This window comes from Ursus americanus, chromosome 29, assembly GCF_024610735.1.
Source record: "Ursus americanus isolate L20-20 chromosome 29, mUrsAme1.1.p, whole genome shotgun sequence".
Classification (NCBI taxonomy): Eukaryota; Metazoa; Chordata; class Mammalia; order Carnivora; family Ursidae; genus Ursus; species Ursus americanus.
In genome coordinates this window covers 25,562,184-25,584,136 of record NC_142155.1, presented here as the reverse complement: position 1 = coordinate 25,584,136, position 21,953 = coordinate 25,562,184, and the positions used below count along the sequence as shown (strand labels likewise).

The window sequence follows — 21,953 nt, the reverse complement described above, 5'->3', positions numbered from 1 at the left end:
TTTGTATTTCCTCTCACTCTCTTGCTCTCCCTCCCCTCTCTCTCCCCTTGATCACCTCTCTCAGGCTCAAATTTGCCAGCCACAAGACTGAGGCACAATTACGGAAAGCCAATGACCACAGGCGTTGTCAAGGTCAAGCCCAGACCCTGTTCCACCCTATCGCAGTGGGCGGAGCCTCAGGGTCTCGCGGGAGAAAGCTCTCCCAGATTCATCAAGGGCAGTTCCACTCTTGCCCAAAGGGCGTGGATGAGTGCGGCAGGTGCACAGCCCGGGGCCCGGGCTGGTGTCTGCTCCAGCCAGACTCTGAAAAACTTCCCTAGTCACCTAAAACAAAACCAGAGTGAACAGTTCAACCTCTTCTTTGGAAGCTCCCTTGAGAAATAAAGTCTGTGTGATATTGAGTAATGGAAAAAAAAATAATTTGAAACTTCCTATATTGACAAACATAACACGCAGGGACTATTTTTTTTTTTTTTAATTGTGGGCACTTTTGAAATAAAGCTTTTACCGCTCTAAGAAGTACTTGCTAGACGAAATTGTCTAAACTATGCACCCAACCACAAACCCAAGGTGTGTTGAGTTGCCTCAAAATACGTTTAATGGAACGCTCTCTCCCAACGGAGTTCGTTGTCTTCCTTCACACTTGGCCACCACGCAGCACGCACATTGCCGAGAAGTCTCTCAGGAGCCTTCCCTGGCTATGGTTTCCTCTCCGGAGCCACAGCTCACAGGTCCAGCCCCCTGGATGGACCCAGGGATGGACAAGAAGCGAGCAGAGACGTGAATAACTGGTCCCTGGGATAAGCCCCAACAACCGGTCACGTGGGTTGCTCTGTGTTCTCTGGAAAATCCGTCTGGGCTGTCATTGCCGGCACTTTGTGGAACTTTGCCCTCACTTTCCCGTTCACCTTCCTGTCAGGGGATGAAGCCAGTATAGCAGCCATCGTTGGATTCCGCACAGGTAGAATCGCTTACACCTATTTCTCTGTTATTCACTCTGTGCGCGCGTGAGTGTGTGTGCCTGTCTCTGTGTCTCTCTCGATATATATAAATGTATATACACATACCCAAATGTGGACAGAGAAAACGTGCACCCATTCAAATAGGCACAAACAGGAGAGACAGATATTTATTCATATATCTGTTTACCTATAGATTCTTCTCCCGTCCATTCACTGCCAACCCCAGTTGCTTCAGAGACGAGGAAATGAAATGCTATTTTTAGAGAAAAGACTGATCTTTCATACGGATTGTCCAGAAAATGACGCAGCCTGCCACCCATTCAGACCTCGAGGCATTCAAGTGCTGCTTTGTCCCAATGCTTACTTCTAGTCAAAGTTCATACTCTCAGATTAAATGAGCCTCCCTCGGCCAAAAGAAAAGGCTCCACCAGCATTGCCGCGGGTGCCCTTCCTTCTGCGTCTGCCCTACACGGGAGGAAGAGTGAACTTGGGCGTTTCAAAACTCGCTGCCCAATTATATTTTTAAAAAGATGTTTTGCTGACATCTAGAGGCATTGGGTAATAACACTTATTAATAATGATTCTTCCCACTTCTAGGGTGTCTCGTGTCGTGCAAGCCCCCAGCTCTTTACACACATTAATTAATTACGCATCACAGCACCCCGTGAGGTAGAGTAGGTAAGCATCATTATGTGCAAAGGATTTATTGATTTTTCAAAGCAATATATAGCTGAGGCACAGAGGGGAAAACCATAGGAGCGTGAATTAAGGAAGGAAAAAAGGGAGACACAGTGAATGTAAAAGAAAACAAATAAAAGGAAGAATTACCCCCACTGTGCTCTTTAGAAAGGAATGATTACTTCACAAGTTTCCAGGGTCTGAATGTTAACTAATTTGGTTGTCAGCAACTTATGCAAAAGACAATAGGAAATTGGAAGGAGGGAATCGGCAATAAAATGTCCAAGTCTTCCCTTCTGACCCTATTCGCAGGGCTCCCCACTATGGGAGCTCCTCTCCTGGGTGCCCTCCGTAGTTAGGAAGGGGCTGTGAGAGTAGGACGGCCCTCTGATTTACGAAGGAGGCATTTTGTTTGTGGCGGTGGTGGGGGTGCAAGATGGGGTGCATTGAGGAGGAGGGGGGAGAAACTACAGCCAAGTTTCTATGCAAAATATGCTTGGAGGCTGTGGAATTTAAACTATGCCACCGAGCACAGCTATAAATTGACTATTTTTTGGAATTCTTCTAGTCTTGTTTTATGGTAGTGGCTCAGCTGGTCTTTTTTTTTTAAGTGATAACTATTCTAGGTTCTTATTTTAGGCATGATTCTTATTTATTTCCATGGAGCAAAAACTTCTAGGGCTTACTATTCATTTCCAAGCTGAAAGGTAATATTCTACTTAAAAAGAAAAGTGTCATAAAATCACTAGCTTGCAGACACCGAGACATGATAGAAGACGCACGAGATGCTTTATATTCTTCATATAAGTTATTGTAATGCTTTGTTTTTATGAGGATAACAATAAGTTGCCTTTAAAACAGCTTATTTTGTTCAAAACTCATACTCATTGGGCTTGAAAAAAACATAACAGCAAAGTAAAGTGAGCGTAAGTGAGTATAAATGGCTCTCCGGGACGCGGGGGTGGTTATCCTTGAAGTTGACACTGAAATTAAAAATTACCACCTTTGGGGCACCTGGGTGGCTCAGGCAGTTAAGTGCCTGCCTTCGGCTCAGGTCATGACCACAGGGTCCTGAGATCGAGCCCCACATAAGGGCTCTCTGCTCAGTGGGGAGTCCGCTTCTCTCTCTCCCTCTGCGATCTCTCTCACATTTGATCTCTCAAGTGGAAAGATGAAATCTTAGAAAAAAAACCTGACCACCTTTCCCTCCACCTCCTGTCCACTAGTCCTCTTCCCCCACATTCCCAGGCACATGGAACCCACGTCTGTCACCATAAACACTGCCACCTCTGTTGCATCTCTGTGGGAAATTGAACCCTAGACCAAGGCTCAAAATTAAAGAGAGAGGGTATTCTGAGGAAAGCAAGGCCCATCAGGAAAGCACCACCTCCGGGCGCAGTTTCCTGGTGGACTTTCTTCATCTATTGTCTACTTGTGGGATTGTTTCTTCTCTTCATATGGCCATACTGACAGAAATTCTACCAATCCTAAATTTATTACCATCAATTCTTCTTCTTTTTTTAAGACGTCGTACATGATTGGTTTATCAATCATTCACTCATTGGAATGAATGATTGGTCCCTCCCAAAGGGCTGCTCCGACCAGCTCTCTTGAAGACGGTGCAGTTTTGTTTGAGGGAGAGGTGAGATGAGTCATTTGGAATTGTGGCTCGCTTCAGGGAGAGGCAGGCTGGAGAGTTACCTGATATTAGACAGGGAAGAGGGCTGCTGGGTAAAAGAAAGAGGTGTCTGTTGGAAGACAGGGGTAGATGCCTGACACATCAATCTCTAAATGTTGCCTCGGTGAGGGAAGAAGCCCTTCTTCTTCTTCTTCCTTCTCCTCCCTCTTGCTCTTTGCCTGACCTAGTGTTCCCAGACATCACATCTTTGCTACAATCCATCCATCCTCTGGGCGAAGGAGGCTTCAGGAGCTCACCTGGGAATCCAAACACCAGCAATAATCTTGTTTCTCAGGGAAAATGTCTTTAAAGTTCCAAATTATGGGATAAAAAAACAATTTGAGAAACCACCCCCTTCAAAAATCAGAGAGTGCTTTACTGTCATCACACAAGTAGTGGTAAGAGAGCCAAGGAATCCCCCATAGTCATCTCTATGGCACCACATTTCTTTTAGTTTTAGGACCTGATTGAGTTCATGGGCCCTGCCGTTCATATATTCCATGCTTTAAGAAAAGAATTTATGATCAGCCTGTCTGTGTATAATCTTGTCCTACAAAGAGACATGCAGCCACTTGCCTAAGATAGCAACAATTTCTACCAAGTGAATATTAGCGAATAGGGGTGTCACTTCTTTTTCATGGTTCAATGCCTCCTGGGTGATCAGCAAGCCGGGTCGTTAAAACACTGCCGTGCACTAGGAACACGTGCCTATTTGCAGAGCAGCTAGTGATATGAAAGAAAACACGCGTGGGTTCTAAAAATCAGGGGATTGGCTAAGAAAGACTTTTATTTTTAGGAACTGGGACTTCTTGGAGGGTCATTTTGAGTTCTGTATTCTTTCAAGCAAAATTTTAATTCAATAAAACATTTGGAGTTAGTGGAATCGGCGAATGGGGGCTGATAAGGACTTTTTGCTGCTTGGCTTCATCTTAAATTCTGGATGAATTAGGGAAAGAGTTAGGAGATACGGGGGGAGACGTGTTGGTTATACTCGAGCATTGGTGTTAACTGCAGAGAGCTGAAGGTCTCTGCCTCATTATCACTGCCTCTCACCACACTTAGGACCTTTGTTTTCTTTTTATGATCACAGCAGCAACCACTTGGTTCACTCATCTGACTGTGAGTATGTACTGATCTCTGGTTCTAAAGATTAAAAGACACTCATAATAGAAGCATCTCTCCTTTGTCCAACCCTCCCCTCCATGATCTTCTATCTCCTGTACAGTAAAAGCCAAAATCCTTACCGCAGCTGGTATGTTCCTAGCTAGTCTGTTGCCCCTGACCCCTCTGACCTCAGCTCCTATACTCTCCCAGTTACTCACGCCACTCAGGCTTCTTTGCTTTTCCTTAAGCACTTCAGAAACACTCCTGCTCTAGGGCCTTTGCACTTGCCATTTTTTCTGTCTTCTGTTTCCCTGGATATTTACATGGCTCCATCTCTCATTTCCTTTAGGTCTTGGCTTCAGTATCATCTTCTCAGGGAGGTCTTCCTTGGCCTTTACCAACTTTTTCAACACTTTTCCCTTCCCAGACCATGTATGCTGCCCGTCCTTTAACTCTGCTCTATTCTTCTTATAGACATTTTGATAAGCATAAAATTATTTATATTTTACTTCTTTATCATTGGTATCCTTCAAACAAAACAAAAGCATATAAGGTCAGGAATTACTGCTTTGTTCATTGCTGTATTCTCAGGACCAAGAACCATACCCACCACTTAGTAGGTGTTTAATAGATGTGTGTTTAAGTGAATCTAGGGGAAAGTCCTAGGGATCAAGGGCGGAAGTTGTTCATAGAAATCTGATGTGTAAATGTGGGAGCACCAGGCAGTAAATTTAAACACGCAGAGAAATTAACTTTCTTTAAAGTGGCCAGTTGAACAAATTGAAATCACAGACCAAATGATGCCAGCAAGCCTTTAATGAAACTACCACAAGTTCATTCAAGGCCGCCCAGATGATTTCAAAAGCCACGTGGTAGCGTGTGTCTATTTCAGAGTGATAAATGCCCGTTCTACTGCTAATGCTTCTTTCAGAAATCTTGTGTAGCTTCAGTGAAGCTAATTTATAAACCTTAACTACTGTAGCTAATTTAACTCGCTAATTTTAGACATTGTATTGAATTTTATTGTGTATCATTTTGTCTACTGCTAACATTAATATGCATTTTGTGATGTGGAACTACAAATGTTTTAAATACATATTTATGCGTTAGGAAGCATTTGTGTTAACTAGATTTTTTTTCTTCTGTATATTTTAAAGGCCGTCCTGTCAGATCATACATCCACTAGGCAGAGCCTCACACGCTTAGGCCCAGATGGAACAAGTCAGGAGGGGATCCCAGGTTGGAAGGCCTAATATTTATTTATTTCTCTTTCCCTATTGGAATAGCAAGAAAATGTGGTCTGGGGAAAGATGCTGAAAATATTGCAATTGGTCTCCACATGTAACCACTCAGACGGTGCAGCTGTTTTGCCAAAAACAAAACGAAACAAAAAAAGATGTTATTGGCAAATAGACTCAAGTCAATCCAAAGTAACTCAGAGGGTCTATACACATTTTTGAAGAGTTAATATGTATTATAATCCCTTTCACTACTCTTTATTGCCCTATTACCTAAGTTGATAAAATGTTAAAAAAAATTCCGCTTGTATGCAATGTATATTCATTCTTTCTCCCTCGTGAGTTCCTCAAATTCAGATCAGAACTTTATTTATGACTCTTGCCTCCTCCCACTATCCCCCAGACACATCATCCCTTCCCACACTGACACCTTCTAGTGCATAAAACAGTTGTATGTATGTAGAAATAATCTGAACAAATCATTGTTTATAGAAACAAAATAAATCTTAGATTTATGCCCATGTGTGTCCACGGGCACACTCCTGTCACTACAAGATCACCGTGGCCCCAGAGTGGAGACTAACCATTCTTTTTCAGGCAGCTTTACAACTATTACGCTACCCACATTTTCAGGGAAGGTCCGTATCTTTTTGCAATTTATTTATCCTGCTTGTGAGACTGCGTGGATGCATTTGACACTTATTAGCAGGAAGGGCTTCCATGAACACAAAGACAGAATAAATGTTGGAAAAGAGTGGCTCCATTATTTGCAAGGAAGTGTACTTCCTCATTCTTAAAACAAGAAGGATGAAGAGTAACATTCTTTCTCCCTCTTAAGTGTAATTGGCATTTCCCTGTAGTTAATATCTATAAAGTACCTTTAAGGGATTGGTCCAAGTTTTAGTAGGCGTAATGAACACATGAAAGAAAAAAACATATATACAAGTTATGGCCCACAACAGACTTTGCTGGAAGACAGCAGGGTTAGTAGAAAGAGTGTGGCAGTTGGTAAATCTTGGGTCCCCCACCTACAAACTGTGTGTCATCTTTACGAGGTTAGCACTTACTTTTATTATTTTTTATTTATTTATTTGAGAGAGAGAGAGAGCATACGTTGGTGGGGGAGGAGAAGAGGGAAAGGGAGAAGCAGACTCCCTGCTCAGCAGGGAGCCAAAGGAAGGGCTTGATCCTAGGGTCCTGGGATCTTGACCTGAGCAGAAGGCAGAGGCTTAATCCCTTAACCAAGCGAGCCCGCATTTACTAACTTTTAAATAAGGACTACCATTTTCATTTTATAGATGAGGAAACAAAGCCTTGGAGGGTTTGCAAAAGAAAAGAATCTAAGTCAAGCGCTTAACACATAGTAGAAACTTGACGCATGTTAACTGACTAACAGTAACAATGGAGACATCACCTGCATTTATGAAGCCTTCACCCTGTCCCCAGCATGCTGGGGGTCACTTTGTGTGTATCACCTCATTTAATTGTTACCACGTCTTCTGCCCCTTTTCGTAGGTGGAGAAACTGAGGCAGCAGTGGCGTGCGTGCACGTGCGTGCGCGCACACACACACGTGAGTACTATGACTTTCCCTGGGAAAGACCACAGCTGCCAAGCATTTGTCGAGACCCTTTTGCGGCACGAACAATGAGACTTAGCTTTCCCGACTTGTTTTGTTTTTTGTCTTTCTATCTCAGTACTAACCCAACCCTTATACTCTCTTTATACCACAAAGGGCAAGTACACACTGTGTCATCTTTTCAGATATTTCAAAATAAATTCCACATTTTCTTGAGCTACCAGAACTTCTTGTTTTGGAGAGTCTAACCGTGAGTAGTTGCCTACATTTGCAAGTTCATTTTCTGCAGGCGTGGACCTTTTCCCTAAGTTCTGTCTTCCCTGAAATAGTAAAGGAATAATCTTTGGCGTTATGGCAGTGTGTATTTAGGTGAGTGAAGCATTTCTTGTGTTCAGCTAAGACTATCTGAGAGACAGCAGTAATGGTAATTATGATTTTCATAGCAGCTAACAGTTGGGTAGTGCTTTATAGTTGACATAGGATTGTCCCAACTCATGATCACTTTTGAGCCTCCCCAAAACCCAGCGAGATATCAGGGACCCTTGTTCTACTTCACAGATGCAGAGGCTGAAAGGCCAAGTTGAGACAATCCAAGAGGAGGTTTGGGCTGCGGGCAGGCCTCGTGCAAACATCACCTCCAGCCATCAGGACAACTCCGCACGGTCCAATTTCTCATCGCCACTTTACCGATAAGGAGAGAGAAGTGAAGCAAATCGGCTGAAAACGGAGCTGGCGAGTGGCAGAAATGGAATTTGAGCTCACGACTCACTGGGCTGCTCCAAGGCCGTGGCAGCAAGTCATGCTCCCTTCCCCAGGCCTTTCCTTCCCCCCTCTACTTAGCTTCTCCGGAGGGCTTTTTAGCGTCTTCACGCTGCAAGCCAACCCCACCAGAGCTTTGTAAGGATCATACATGGGAATACGTCATTGAAGGTCCTTAGACAGATATCACCTTGGGTTCCTGGAAGGGCTGAAACTGTGCCAAGGCAAAATGTCAGTGGTGGCTCCTGGTGAGCGATGTCTCACGGAGAACAATACAGTGGCATGTGTCTGAAACACGTGATAAATGTCCATACAATTCAAAGGCATGGAGCCAAAAGATCTACATCCTTTATACAAAGTGTCAGCAAGACCAAAAAGGCACATGTGTCAGCAGAGCTTTGGACTGGCAGCCTCAGATGACCGCGACACTCTTCTGTCTTTAGCGATTTCCTCTTCCCCATACGGGAAATTCAGGCCTTGTGTCAGATCTGAACAACAGGTTTTTATCGAGACTCTACTGTACAAAACATAAGGAAATCGGGGTATGACCAGCAGAAAAAATCATGTTTTCCCGCTCCCGCTGAACCTCAGCAGGAATCTCAAATTACTTGAAAACATATTTTGTTCCATTTCTCTTAAGCTTTCTGATTTAATGAAGAAATCTAATGAAAATCAGCTCGAGCTTATTAAGACCCTTAATCCACGAAAGGAAGTGGAGCGTGCCTATCGACCTAATGATGGATCTATCCACGTACCTCTGCGTCTACGTGTCCTATATACCTACCTGCTTGTCTGTCTGTACTCACCCGTACATACATATATGTGTATGCATGATTAAGACTGCCTAAAAATGTTACTGGCCTCCATAAAAGCCACCGTTTTGCGGAGAGCTAGGGAAACATCCTCACAAGCCAAAGCTTTCATTTCATTGTATCGGAAGGGATAGGCTGCACATACACAAGCCATTCTGCACCCCCTCTCCCATCCCACTGTGTGCTCTGCCTCACACAACTTTCCCTTTCCTTCCTCCTGTTCTTCCTCTCCCCCGTCTCTCCCTCTTTTTGCCTTTATTAGGGAGTCTTTGTCCTTTAGCCAGAAGCAAGCCTCCAGGCGATACCCCATGTTCTAATAAAGCAGCCCTTTTGTCAATGGCGGTAATGATGACCTCTTTTGCAGCTGCCCCCGGTGTTGCATTTTGTAACACAATTTGGCCTCTTTGGGCTCTGGTTAGTCCTATTTAAAGTACTGCAGGGGTCCCCTGTTTGATCTCTAATTGATGTAATTGACTGGGAATAATCGGGAAGGCTTTATAGATGTTTATTGATAGCTAATTTTCCTTCATCCATTGTTTAATTCGATAAGAGCATAACCTAATTTATCGTCACTCCAATAGGGATCCATTACCCTTTTGATAAATGCTTCTGGGGCCAACTTGTCAGTAACTGATTTCAAAGAGCTGTTTAGCCCACAGAGTCCATCATTAGTTAATGGCAGTTTAGAAAGCTAATGATGTTATAAATTACAATCAATAAGAACATGGAAATTACAGTTGTTGGGCAAGATAACACTATATTATTAAACCAACACCAAACCACACCTTTGCCTACTGTATGTGTGGAGGGTTTTTACAGCCATTTACTAATCTTCATGATTAACCCCGAAAGCCATGGATCAGGAGGGAAATAGTGGGAGTAGGGTACTCACTCTTACAGCACATTGCAGAAGGAGAGAGGAATTGCACTCTGTTCCTCTGTCACGGAGGGACTCCAAGGGCCAACACATGAGCACACACGTGTCTGCAGCTCCCCGTCTTCTCACGTCTTGAGTCTGAGCCTATCACACTGCCTCGCAAATCATGACTTAGCAAAAGTAACACCGCCAATTTATCAACGCAGGTGCTTAATTGACTAACCCTTGGAGTTTCCAGATAACATCATCTGTTTTATTCGAAGTGTCTTGTTGGCAAGCAGCAGTTTTCTCCTTTTGAGAAAACTTCACTGTAGTCCTTTATGAGCAAGCACGAACAGCCAGAGTTGATTTGGGACATCCCATCGCGTCTCCATGCTTACTTCCGTGATGCTCACGTCTTCCTTGCCGACTTCTTAATGGTTGAGACTGGTCAGCTGTTTTACAGATATAGATCACTGGCAGGATCTTTTTGTTTTATTCTCTGGGTCTCATTTGTTCCTGGCAATCACTTATTTTCCTCAACAGCTCATCTGAGTAATAGAGGAATAAATGCTGGATCTTCCAATTACACATTCCCCTTTCCCTGTCTCCATACAATGGATTGCCCATCAATTCTTCTCTGAGGGGGAAAAAAAGAAATTGTTTTCTACTAATACAGCAGTGGGCAGAGTGAGCTCAAGACAGAGACTGAGTTACCAGCAGAATCTATCTTTCTGTACTAATGCTTTACTTTTCTAATTCTTTTTTTTTTTAAGGTCTTCATTGTTAGAAAAACTAAAACACTATAGGTAGATAAGACTCAGTTGAAAATGGAATTGTCAGATGGTAGAAAATAAAACTATACATTCTGATAAGTTATTCCCAATAATCAGATAAGATAAAGGATGAAAACATCTCTCAGAATAAGGGATTTGTTACCCGAAGAATGAAAGCAGGATAAAGTACCGCTACTTGGGGGTACGTCATACTTTGTAAGTCTTTAATTCCTAAGAATCTATAAAACCCGAGGCTGCTAAGTTCTGCCCTTGGAATCCTTCTTATAGCTCCTTGAAGTAAATGGAGAAGTTATGTCCTAAGTATAGGAAACAGCTTCCCTTTCCCTTATGTGAGTTATTTTTATTTCTATATGGTCATTCTTATTCTTATAACATTCAGTAATGTCTTTTTCTGGAAGTACCCAATTTCCAACTAAATCAATATTCTTCATTGATATGCTATTGAGATCTCAGTAAAACATAAACACTCATCGTAAATATTACCAATGTTTCAATGATTCAAAGTAATACTCTCTGGAGGGAAGAGGAGATGGGGAGTTATGTTTAATGGGTACAGACTTTCAGAGGAGGATGCTGAGAAAGTTTTGTGGACGGTGGTGATGGTTGCACAACAGGAATGTACATAATGCCACAGGACTGTACACTTAAAAATGGTTAAAATGTTAAATTTTATCATACATCCATTTTACCACAATATAAAAATAATACTTCCTAAAGCAATGCTTGCCTTTTACATTGCTATAATAGTTGGGATAGATTAGCATTCAATAATCAGAAATTTAATGCAGGCAGAAAACAAAACAAAAAAATCCTGTCGTTTGGAGAAGGTTTAAAATGCAGACGATTCTATCTGTGTCCACTCACCTCTCCCATCCGTATGGGCTACGTCAGAGCATTTAACAATCACATGGTTCTTCCTTTGGTTTTCGGCTCAGCAATGGAAAAGAGAAGGGCAAGCAGGACTGAGAGATTCTTGGTGCGCATGGAATGATGTCAATTTATTCAATAGTTCCCATGGAAATCTTCAGAAAGAGGACCCGAACTTCAGGATTTCATTTCTTTGTCTCTTCGTACATTTAACAAAAATGTATTGAGTCGTTATCGTGGGGCCCAGTACTGGAGCAGGCACTGGGGATAACGGAAATATTTTTCCTGAGGAGATCCAATTCTGAGTGCAGAGTGAAAACACAAAGTGCAAGACAAGGGTAAAAACAAAATTGAGCTAATGATACGAATGGCTATGTGGGATTATCCCAAACAGACTAGGATTATTTGCCACAAGAGCCACAAACCTAGAGCAACGAAAGGTGACTTTGTGCGTGGATCAGAGACACCATTTTAAAGAAGAGAGTGCACAAAGTGTGCGTGGATGTGTGCATCAATTCAGAGAGAAAGGGAACAGGGAAGGGAGGCAGTGAGCAAGAGCGTAGCTAAGAAGGTAATGGACGCAGTACGTCCAGCAGCCAGTGGGGGCGCACCTTTCACCAGGATGGACCTTAGGGAGACTCACGGTCACACTGCAGAGGGCACATCTCAGAGGGCAAATCCATGAGAGCAAATGCCGTGAGCTAGGATCGAAAGGAGGGACTCTCAACACCATTTAGTGTGGAAGAATCCGGATTAGACAGATTATGAGATGGGGTTATGGAAGGAGGAATTCAATGCTATAGTGACAGTTGAGGGCCTTTTGTTAACTATGAGAATATATATATGAACACACATACATATACACATATAAGCACATATATTGTGTTCTCATGTATATTGATGTATAAGCATTTATTCCGTATAAGCATATATATGTGATTTCTTATATCTAGTGCTGCTCTAAGAAAGCTGAAACGGAAAAAAAATGGTTGGTTCCAAAAGATAAGATCGATATCAAAGATAGGGGTTTATGTAAACACATAACAAAATATCACTCCCAATTTGAAACATCTCGCTTATTTTATTCACTCAGTAAAAATGTAAGCTCTGCCAGGGTAGGAGTTTGTATCTGTCTTGCTCACTACTATATCCTCAGCACTTGGAAGAGCACCGAGCACCTAATAGACGCTCAGTAAATAACTTATCACCATATTTGCTAAATGATGTCTTGCAAAACTACAGATTTAAAGTAACCTTCTACACTATCTCTGTCTCAACGGGGCTGTAGAGTTCATTTTTTTCATTTGTTTATTCAGTATCTATTTATCTAACACCTCGCATGCGCTCGATGAGGATACAATGATGACAAAACCTTTGAAGCAGTGCCTGTTCCCCGGACAATATACTCTAACTGGGAAGATGGATATTAAGGAAATAATCAAACAAATAAAATAAAATGGCAAACTTTTCTCTGAAGGAAAAGTTTAAGGTTCTCTGGTGTACAATGAGAGGTGGGTCCCTAAGGTGACGCCAGGAGCTAAAAGAATCTTAATTATCTTAAATCCCGAAAAGCAGGACTTATGTATTTGTTTTTTGGCCCAGCATTTAGCTTAGGGTTCTGTACACAGTAATTGATCAATAGATAAGCATTGAATAGAGTTGTTTTCAAATGGGTGGTCCGTTTCACTCATTAATGAAAACAGTCAATTAGCAATTACCTAATCATTCTAGATAAACCGATTACTTATTCTCATTTATTTTTTCCAGAAAAGAAAGAAAAAAAATTACATGCACAATCCCCCTCATTATATAACTTTATGTGGTGTAAAGTTAAATTCAAATCAAAAAGTATGGAAGTTAGTTATTTCCCTTTCATATTGGTTTCTTCCTCATTATGCCAATTATATGAATTGGAAGGACGAGGAAACTCTATTCAGAACTCCATGGAGGGGATGAGGGAACTCTATTCAGTGATCATGTGTGAGGTGGGTATAATGTGTGATGTCTACCATTTCTAAGCTTTGGATTTTCACTGAACCACTGCATCAAAGAAACTCTTTTTAACACATTTTTACCATACAAAACACGAATATACAATTGTGCATATCTTATGTTTCCCTAAGGCTTCACATTGAACCACATCCTACAGAATTTCCATCGGGCCAGGGAAGGAGAAATGGGAGGAGGGGGGTTCCCACCAAAGCCTCGTCTCTCCCTCCCTCTCCAGTCCTCTTAGCATCTCCCCTCCTTCCTCGGTAGCATCAAAATCATTTTCATAGAAACCATTCGTAATCTTGCAAAAATGAATTGTGATACTGGGGTTGGGGATACACAGCAGAGCAGATGAAATCTTAAAAAATAAATGAAATACTCTATGTCCAGACATGGGCCATTAACAATAAACAAGGGAAGCACCGTGCAAGTCCCAGAGAGGGAGCGGATCCCAGGCGACTCCGCGTCTGTGTTCTGTGAGCCATTGGCTGCCCTTGCACAGTGCTTCCGTGGCTACTCTGAAGACACGGCAGAGGGGGAGCGAGTCGAGGGAGCTGCTTGCAGATTGATTGCCTTGCTTCAATAGCTACTTGACGTGGCAAAGTTTGGCTCCATTCTGTTTTCAAATTGAAAATTTATACAGAAATGAGAAAAACCACCACACCCAACAATGAATTAATAATAGCTGCCAACTAGCTGCGAGACCCATTATATTCATAATGCTTCCCGATGCCGTTCTCATTGCCTGCGAAAGAGAATTTGTCCTTAAGCTGCTTATTCCAAACTACATGTGAAGACAACAAATTATATGGCATGTTTATCCAATAAGGCATAGCAAGGAAACGAAAGAATCAGATGGGAGGGAGTGAAAAGAAATAGAAATTTAGCAGCTAGCCAGCCCGAAATAAAGCAGGCAAGATTACAAGACACATGTACATTCTCCACGGTCCCTAAAGTCTCTAGCGAAAAGGTAGAAATGAACTAATTTATTAGTAAAATCACATCAGGGGCAGTAATTTCATGTTAGTGAATTTACATGTAATAACATTAGGCTCCCCACCTCCATTTCACCAGTGTGGCCCTATCCGATGATGAATGAGGTGCCTAAAGAAAGATGATAGTTTGATTGTTTTCACAGCAAACAGATCAGCATTTTAATTTCTTGCCTCTGTGTTTATTGCTTATTTGGCCCCTTGCTCAGCTTGTAAAAACTTGGCTAAATGGAAATGAATAAATGTAATTACTGCGGGTGACAGTGGTAATCTGTGTGGGTTTTTCATATTGGCTTTGCCAGCGTTAATCTAATCACCGGAGAATATGTGTCACCGCACAAATGCACTGACAGAAAGCAGAGTTCTCAGTCAGTGCCAAGCACACACAGGCTGGAAAGCACAGAGGCAGAGGGCTGTTTCTGCACCCAGCGCCTGCTTCCCCTCCGCCGGAGGAGCAGACGCTTCCCAAGTACCCTGCAAGGTGCATGCGTGTGCACAGGCAATGCTTCGTAGTTCGTGGTTGGGGGGAACCCCAAAGGAGGCTCGCACATGATCTTCAAGCCAAAATAAATGGCGACCCACATTTTCCCCGGTGGGAGGATGAGGTGTGCCCGGGCACGGGGCTAAGTGAAGACTGAAATTTTCCATTTCTCCCCATACTAAATGGCTGGGAGGGCTGGGTAATAAGTGGCTTCACCTTTCAGGGTTTTTGTTTTCCATCTAGAAGAGGGAGACGGGACAAGTCAGATTGTTTGATGTTTGCATCTGCAGGAAGAGCAGCAGGGGGTGAACCAGGCAATCAGTGTGGGGTAGGAAGGATGAAATGAGATAATGTATGTTAAAGTGTCTTGAGAACTACAAAGCAAAGCTAAATGGAGCAGAAGAGAGTCCTTCAAAACAGACTTTATTATATACAAGATTTATTTTATCAAAGCAGCAGGGAAGCAAAGGATTATTCAGTAAATGGTAGTTGAACGGCTGCTTAGCATTTCAGGAAAAAAAAAAAGTCAAGACTTGATACTGGTCAAAAGTAATTCCAGTCGGATAAAATAATTAAATACGAAAATAAAATGTTAGGGAAACCAGATGAGGAATTTAATATTCACTGGATTTGGGGGATTTGAGAGAGGACCCTCTACACTGAAAAATAGTAAAAGAAATCATGTAGGAAGAATAAACAAATTTGATGATATTAAAGCTACAAACCTCTGCAGTCGAAATAAGGTATTCCAAATGGGAAAGTACACAATATTTTCAGCAAATAAGGCAAGGGCCAATAACTATGTTATATGAAAAGCTCCCACATATTTATTTGAGAAAAATAAGGCTCCATAGATAATTGTCAGAAAGGAAATAGACGGAAAGTGTCCAAAGAGAAATACAACTAACAGATGTGAGAGGGAAAATACTCCAACTTGTCAGGAATAAAAGAAAAGCACATTCAAGCAAATTAGTAGAACGGGATGATGCCTGGTTCTTTCAAAGGTGTGGACAGACTAAAAATTTCTAAAGTACCAATGGCACCTGGAGTTGGTATAAACTTTTTGGAAACTAAGACACATGAACGTTGTCTAGTTTTGACCTAGTAATTCCACTTTTGGGAATATAATTGACATATATGACATTTTAAAGGACTATCCTCTAAAAATAGGTATAATAGTGAGAAGTTAGAAATAATTAAATGGTGCAGTTTATTGCTCAACATTCAAGTAATTAAGCAAATTAGCTACTCTTCCTTTACAAATACCTTTTTTTTTGGTAAATAAAAATGATGAAGACGTTTTTGATGTGGCATTGTTTGCTAGACAGTTAAGTGACAAAGAAATTCTGCAAAACTGTGCTTTCCCAGAAGCCCCCATTGGACTTCTCCAATCTCAGAGGCCAGTACGAGGTCACATGCCCATTTCTAAACCAATCATTAGCAAAAAACAAAACCAAAAAAAAAAAATGGGGATAACCATGATTGACTTAGAATAATCACTCTGGAGAGTGAATATTAGGCAATACTACAGAGAGGAAAGAAATAAAGACCACCAAATGATACTTTTCAGGGAAAATAGATACTAGACATGTGGTGGTAGGGGAAGAAAGACCTGGTATATAAGAAGGTAAGTAGAAATTACATGTATGTGGGAAATTGAAAAATTAGGGGAATAACTGTGGTTTCTTAAGTGAGATACTAACAATAATCTTGTTCTAAATTTTAGAGGGAAGGAAGGAAGGAAGGGGAGAGAGAGAGAGAAAAAGACAAAGAGGAGAGAGGGGTTGGGGGTAGAGAGAGAGAGAATGGGGGTGAGGGAAGGAGGGAGGGAGAGAGGGAGAAAGGAAAGAAAAAAGAAAATAAGGTAAAGAAAGGGAGGAGTAAGAATAGAGAAAGAGATCTCGATAAAGTGGCTACAAAATAAAAAAAAAAAAGAATAGAGAAAGAGAGAAAATCACTTCTATAGAACATCAGTCTTGGGAAAAGAAACCCTGGTATCTAGCCCATTCTATATAAAACAAAGACTTTTATCACCATACTTTCAACCTGCCCATGGTATCAGGAATTTAAGGCCTCAGGCAATCTGCTAGGCAGATGGCTGAAAGGCTTAGAACTTTCTTGTGAAGCCTAAGAAGCATGGCAAACCAAAGTGAGGCCCTCTCCAAGGAAGGCAATACAAGGTCTAATCTGACCCAAAGTATGTAAGTAGACCTCCACTCTTTTAAGGTGGGGTGTGTGAACGAAGTCATGATAAGAGACAGCAAATCAGGAAGTGTAGCAGTCAGTCAGACCTCTCAACAAAGAGTTTCTTCACTCAAGAGAGTTTAACTTAAAAAAAAAAAAGAAAGAAAGAAAGAAAGAAAGAAAGAGGAAAGAAAGAAAGAAAGAAAGAAAGAAAGAAAGAAAGAAAGAAAGAAAGAAAGAAAGAAGAGAAAAGTCCTCAAGGAATCTTAAATCAAAACCTCTAACCCCCAGAGATGGAACATCAGAGACCTGGGCAGACATGTTAGCCAAGTGCCTCTTGTTGGCAGTTTATTCTCAGAGGGAATGATAAATCATTTTAAAGTCCTTCCGCTAGCCCATGTCTCTAGGGTGCATTGTAATGAGTTTAAGTAGGAAAGCACTACAGGTGAGGAGATCACTGGGAGAAAGAGTCTAGATCCAGGAGTAGACATAAAGCCTTCTCCGCGGGCTGCAGGGAGGCTGTGGAGCCATCTTTCCCAGAAGAGAAGTTATAGCTGTTTTTATAGAATATCTACATAATTCTTTCCAGATCAGGGAAAGACAGGCATTGAACCTTCCAGAAATTGGATTTTCTGGTTCTGTAAGTCAGTGATTTGGATTCTCATTTTGTCTGACAATCAGAGATGGTTTTCCTCCATTGACACCCAGGAAGCTGGAACCAGTGATTCCAGGGGCAGAGATTTCGAAGCTCTAGCTTCACGCCACCAGAGTCTCAACTTCACTACAAGGGAAAGGAAATCAGGTGGACTCACTGCCTCTAGTTTGGAAAGTGAGAACTAAAGTACAAACACAGTACTCTCACTTGACAAAAAATAAAGATGGGGAAAAGTTTCTTTTATGTTTCAGGAAATTATTACATTTTGGTGAAGTGCTTAGAGGTATAATATGAGCTGGATAATTTTCACAGCATTTGATGTAGCGAATGTTGTGGGGCTTTTCCATGACACATAATCAGTATTAAGCCAACATTTATAAAATAAAAAATGAAACCAAGTTTCTCACCAGGAAAATTGGTTTCCCTTCAACAAGATGTCCTACGGCAGCCTTATAATTTTTAGGTTTCGGTTTTCAGTACTCACTTTTACCACAAGGGATGACATTTAGAAAATAAAGAATCTTAGGTGTCCCCTAAAAGGAATTGTACCAAAATATTAGGAGAGTATCTGACCCCAAGTAAATCAATACTTAATTATGACCATTAGTTTGAAACTTCTTCTTGCCCTCTCACTATCGTAAAAAAATCCCAATATTGCTGCTTTCTTTATTTTTCTCTTTTGAATAACTTTACAGAACAACCTTCTTCCTAATATTGCACTTAGCATAAAAAAATTGGTTTTGACATATCTATGGAGAACTACATAAATTAGTGCTATTAATTTTTTTTTTATTAGACTCCATGCCTAGCATGGAGCCCAGTGCAGGGCTTGAACTCATGACCCTGCGATCGAGACTCGAGTTGAGGTCAAGAGTCGGACACTTAACTGAGTCACCCAGGTGCCCCTAAATTAGTGCTATTAATATTGATTAATATTGTTTAAATTTAAGACATTGTATAAGATAAATAGCAGTGTAAGATATAATCCCTGCCCTTTAATAGCATATAATTGAACAGGAGAAATAAATCATACACACTTACAAAACTAACAAATATATAAAACATCACATTGAAACTTCTCAACACGTGATCCATATCAGACACATTTAGTATGCTTATTAGAATGCATAAGCCAGGGGCCCACCCCAGATTTATTGAGTCAGAAATTCATGGGAATTGGACCTTGGGAGCTACATTTTACAGGCGCTCCAAAGTTTGTGAATATTTGCATCATATGAAATTTCCAGAAAGGATTAAGGACTAGAAGTTATCTAAGCAAGCAGCAGAAGGGGGAGATTATATCTAGTTGAGATGGTCAGGAAAGGTAATGAGAATTCAAGATTTAAACTTGGTGTTGAACAATGAGAAGTATTTTGGCTGTGGTGGGAAGACAACACAAAAGATAAGGATGTAACATTTGAAAAATGCTGATGAGAAAAGAAAGCCAACTGGTTTGGCTAACATTGAGAAGTATTTAGAGAGAAGCTGGAAAGATAATTTAGGGAGTTCTTGAATGCCTAGCCGAGATCTCTAGACTTTTCCGATTAAAAAAAAAAAAAGTAAGGTAAATATTTAGTTACAAATAATGCAATTACACTAATAAAATACTGTCTAGTTTTAAGAGTACACACATTTCTGAGTTGTTGAAATAACAATGAGCTTAACAGAGCGTTCACTATCTTAAAAACAAAATACAAAAGTGAAAAATCCCTCAAAATCATCTTTCTGAAGTACCGTACCAGCCCCAGAGAAACCAGGAGTTTTGTGAGAATTACAAAAATAAATTCTCCTTTTCGTTAACTGCCACAATGGCCAACTGGTTCTCTGTTTTCTATTTGCAATTCAAAGAAGCTACTGGTTGTCCTAAGTTCTTGCTCACATGCATTTTCTCTCTTTCACAAGTGGAAAAAGGGGAGCACAGTGGAAGAATCTATTCCAATCCCCAAAGCCAAACTCCTGTTCCACTGGTGAATGAGAAAGGAAAACTGGATGAAAAGTCAACTGCTGGAAAATCTGTCCCAGCGTATTCATCCCACTCTGCCTTCTGTATAAATAGGAGGATTCCTACTACGGCCTTTCTCTGCAAAGGGGAAGCTTCTGGGAGCATCGCCTATCCTGCCGGTGCCCCGCTGGTGGCAGCAGGGGAGTTGGGGTACCTGTAACTCACAGTTCCATGCCAGGCAAACTCAGGTAAAGGTACAGTTGGCTGCTTGGGAGATCTGGCCCCTGGCTGGGGATGCCTCCCTCGCTGACTCCTCAGGGAGAAAGCAACAGCCAAGGAAATGAAGGAGGAAAAGAGAAAGAGGCTGTGACACTGCAAGAACAGAACAGAATGCAAAATTTAAACCAGGAGGATGCTCTAAGTCCTCCATTAATAGGGCCATGATTCGGATTAGGTCTTGCACCATTATGTCCCAGTAGGATGTAGGATCCCAAAAGACAAATATATATATAGAGAGAGAGAGAGTGAGGTTTAACTTACATCTTTGAGAGTATTTCTGTGCAACGTTTTCCTGCTATTAAGCTGAAGCACGAGAACACAGAAGCACTCAAAGGGACCTGGTACAAAACTAGAGGCCAAAGATCAAAGCTGAAAGAGGCAAATGAGGTAAAGAAGAATGATCAGTAACTGAAGATACCAAAGGACACGGACTTAGGAAAAAATGAGGGTGGGTGAGAAGGATGTCGGGGAGTCAGGAGCTTTCCTAGTAACAGGTGAAACATACTGAGGGAAATACCAAAAGCGCTGGTGAAGAAAATAGCTTCAGAAGCGGTTCTCTACGGGCGCCTGGGTGGCACAGCGGTTAAGCGTCTGCCTTCGGCTCAGGGCGTGATCCCGGCGTTATGGGATCGAGCCCCACATCAGGCTCCTCCACTAGGAGCCTGCTTCTTCCTCTCCCACTCCCCCTGCTTGTGTTCCCTCTCTCGCTGGTTGTCGCTATCTGTGTTAAATAAATAAATAAAATCTTAAAAAAAAAAAAAAAGAAGCGGTCCTCTATCTCTTACGATGTTCATGCCATACATGAATACAGGGCATCGCACCAGCCAGCTCTTCCGCACTCCCCGCTGCGGACCCACTGCCATCTTCCGCTGCTCTCTTCTCTCACATCCTTTGAAGACCTGAGATATGTCCGCAAACCTTCTGACTGTATTTCTCACCTGCAGAACCAGGGATGGTGGGAGCAATGACTCCCAGCGGACCTTCCGTGCTGTTGGTTTTCAGACGTACATGCTTTGAAGAGTATTCATCATCGCACTTAATATTTTTTTATTGATATGTATTTCGGATACCGTATCATGTAAAGGTAAGGTGCCCATGTTAATTTGATACCTTTAGATAGTATAATAGGAATGCCTGTAGCAATAATTAACACCTCTACCACCTTACATAGTTGTCATTTCTTTCTAGTGCTGAACATCATTATGCTTTTTATTGAAACATGTTACCCACAAATATGGGGCACGTTGAGAATGATCCTGGCCCTATACTTTGTCCTGCACTTCTGTCTGCTATTTTGTTCCCTACATATTTAAAGTAAACTTGAGTTTTCCTTCCACAAAAGAAACAAACAAAATCCTCTTGAGCTTGCTCTCATTTTCTCTGTGTGACACAGTCAGATGGGACTTTTAGTAATAGTGAGTCATTATATCCTGAATCTTCAAATACTAGAATCATTATTATATTATGTTTATATTCTGCAAGTCAAGTAAAATGATTATAAAAACAATAGGTAATTGTTTCTAGATCTCACTATGAGCCAGGCACTGCTGAAGGTACTTTTCATGTGTTAGCACCTTAAATCATCAAAATAAAAGTAGGAGCTAAATGTGAAGACTCAATCATAAAGAAGTTAAGTGGTTTGCTCAAAATTACACAAGTAGGAAGGGGGAAGCAATAATTCTAATGCCTGAGTTCACAATCCTTAAATCATAATAACTTTAAATGACTTTCTAACTTTTAAAAATAGTAAGTGGGATATGTGCACTCTGTGTGTATCCAAGTGAAAGGGTTATAGAAAACAAACCCAACATATATAATCAGGAGGGACTTAATAATAGAGTCTGGAGAAGCCCAGTGTTAAAGATTGGGCAATAGCACCAAAAGAATCAACATAAAAGGGTCAAAGACCGTGTTTTTTGGTGGGGTGTGTGTTGTTTTTGTTTTTCTTTATTAGCTCTGGCCTGGATGGAAGCTGTAGGTGTCCATCGTGTAGGCCAACATCGGAATGAAGGACACACTCTACAATTCTTCGAATTGGAAAATTGGAAGGGAATCTACTTGATAAAGGAGAAGCAAGTTGGTGGGGGCTCCCCTGCCTG

The 21,953-nt window shown here is 41.4% G+C and overlaps 1 protein-coding gene across 4 annotated transcripts in view; it reads right to left on the bottom strand.

The window, feature by feature from the left end:
- Positions 1-529: 529 nt before the first annotated feature.
- The window catches only part of PKHD1 (PKHD1 ciliary IPT domain containing fibrocystin/polyductin), a 513,811-nt gene continuing 492,387 nt past the window's right edge, over positions 530-21,953 (bottom strand). The window contains exons 70-72 of one of the 4 annotated variants that reach the window (XR_015722269.1): positions 11,327-11,630; positions 9,702-10,305; positions 530-8,514 (exon numbers count right to left, since the gene is read on the bottom strand). The gene's annotated coding sequence lies outside the window, so the exon portion shown is untranslated. Of the gene's footprint in view, positions 10,306-11,326; positions 11,631-21,953 lie in introns of all 4 variants that reach the window. The other 3 variants (XR_015722271.1, XR_015722268.1, XR_015722270.1) reach the window with 3 other exon arrangements.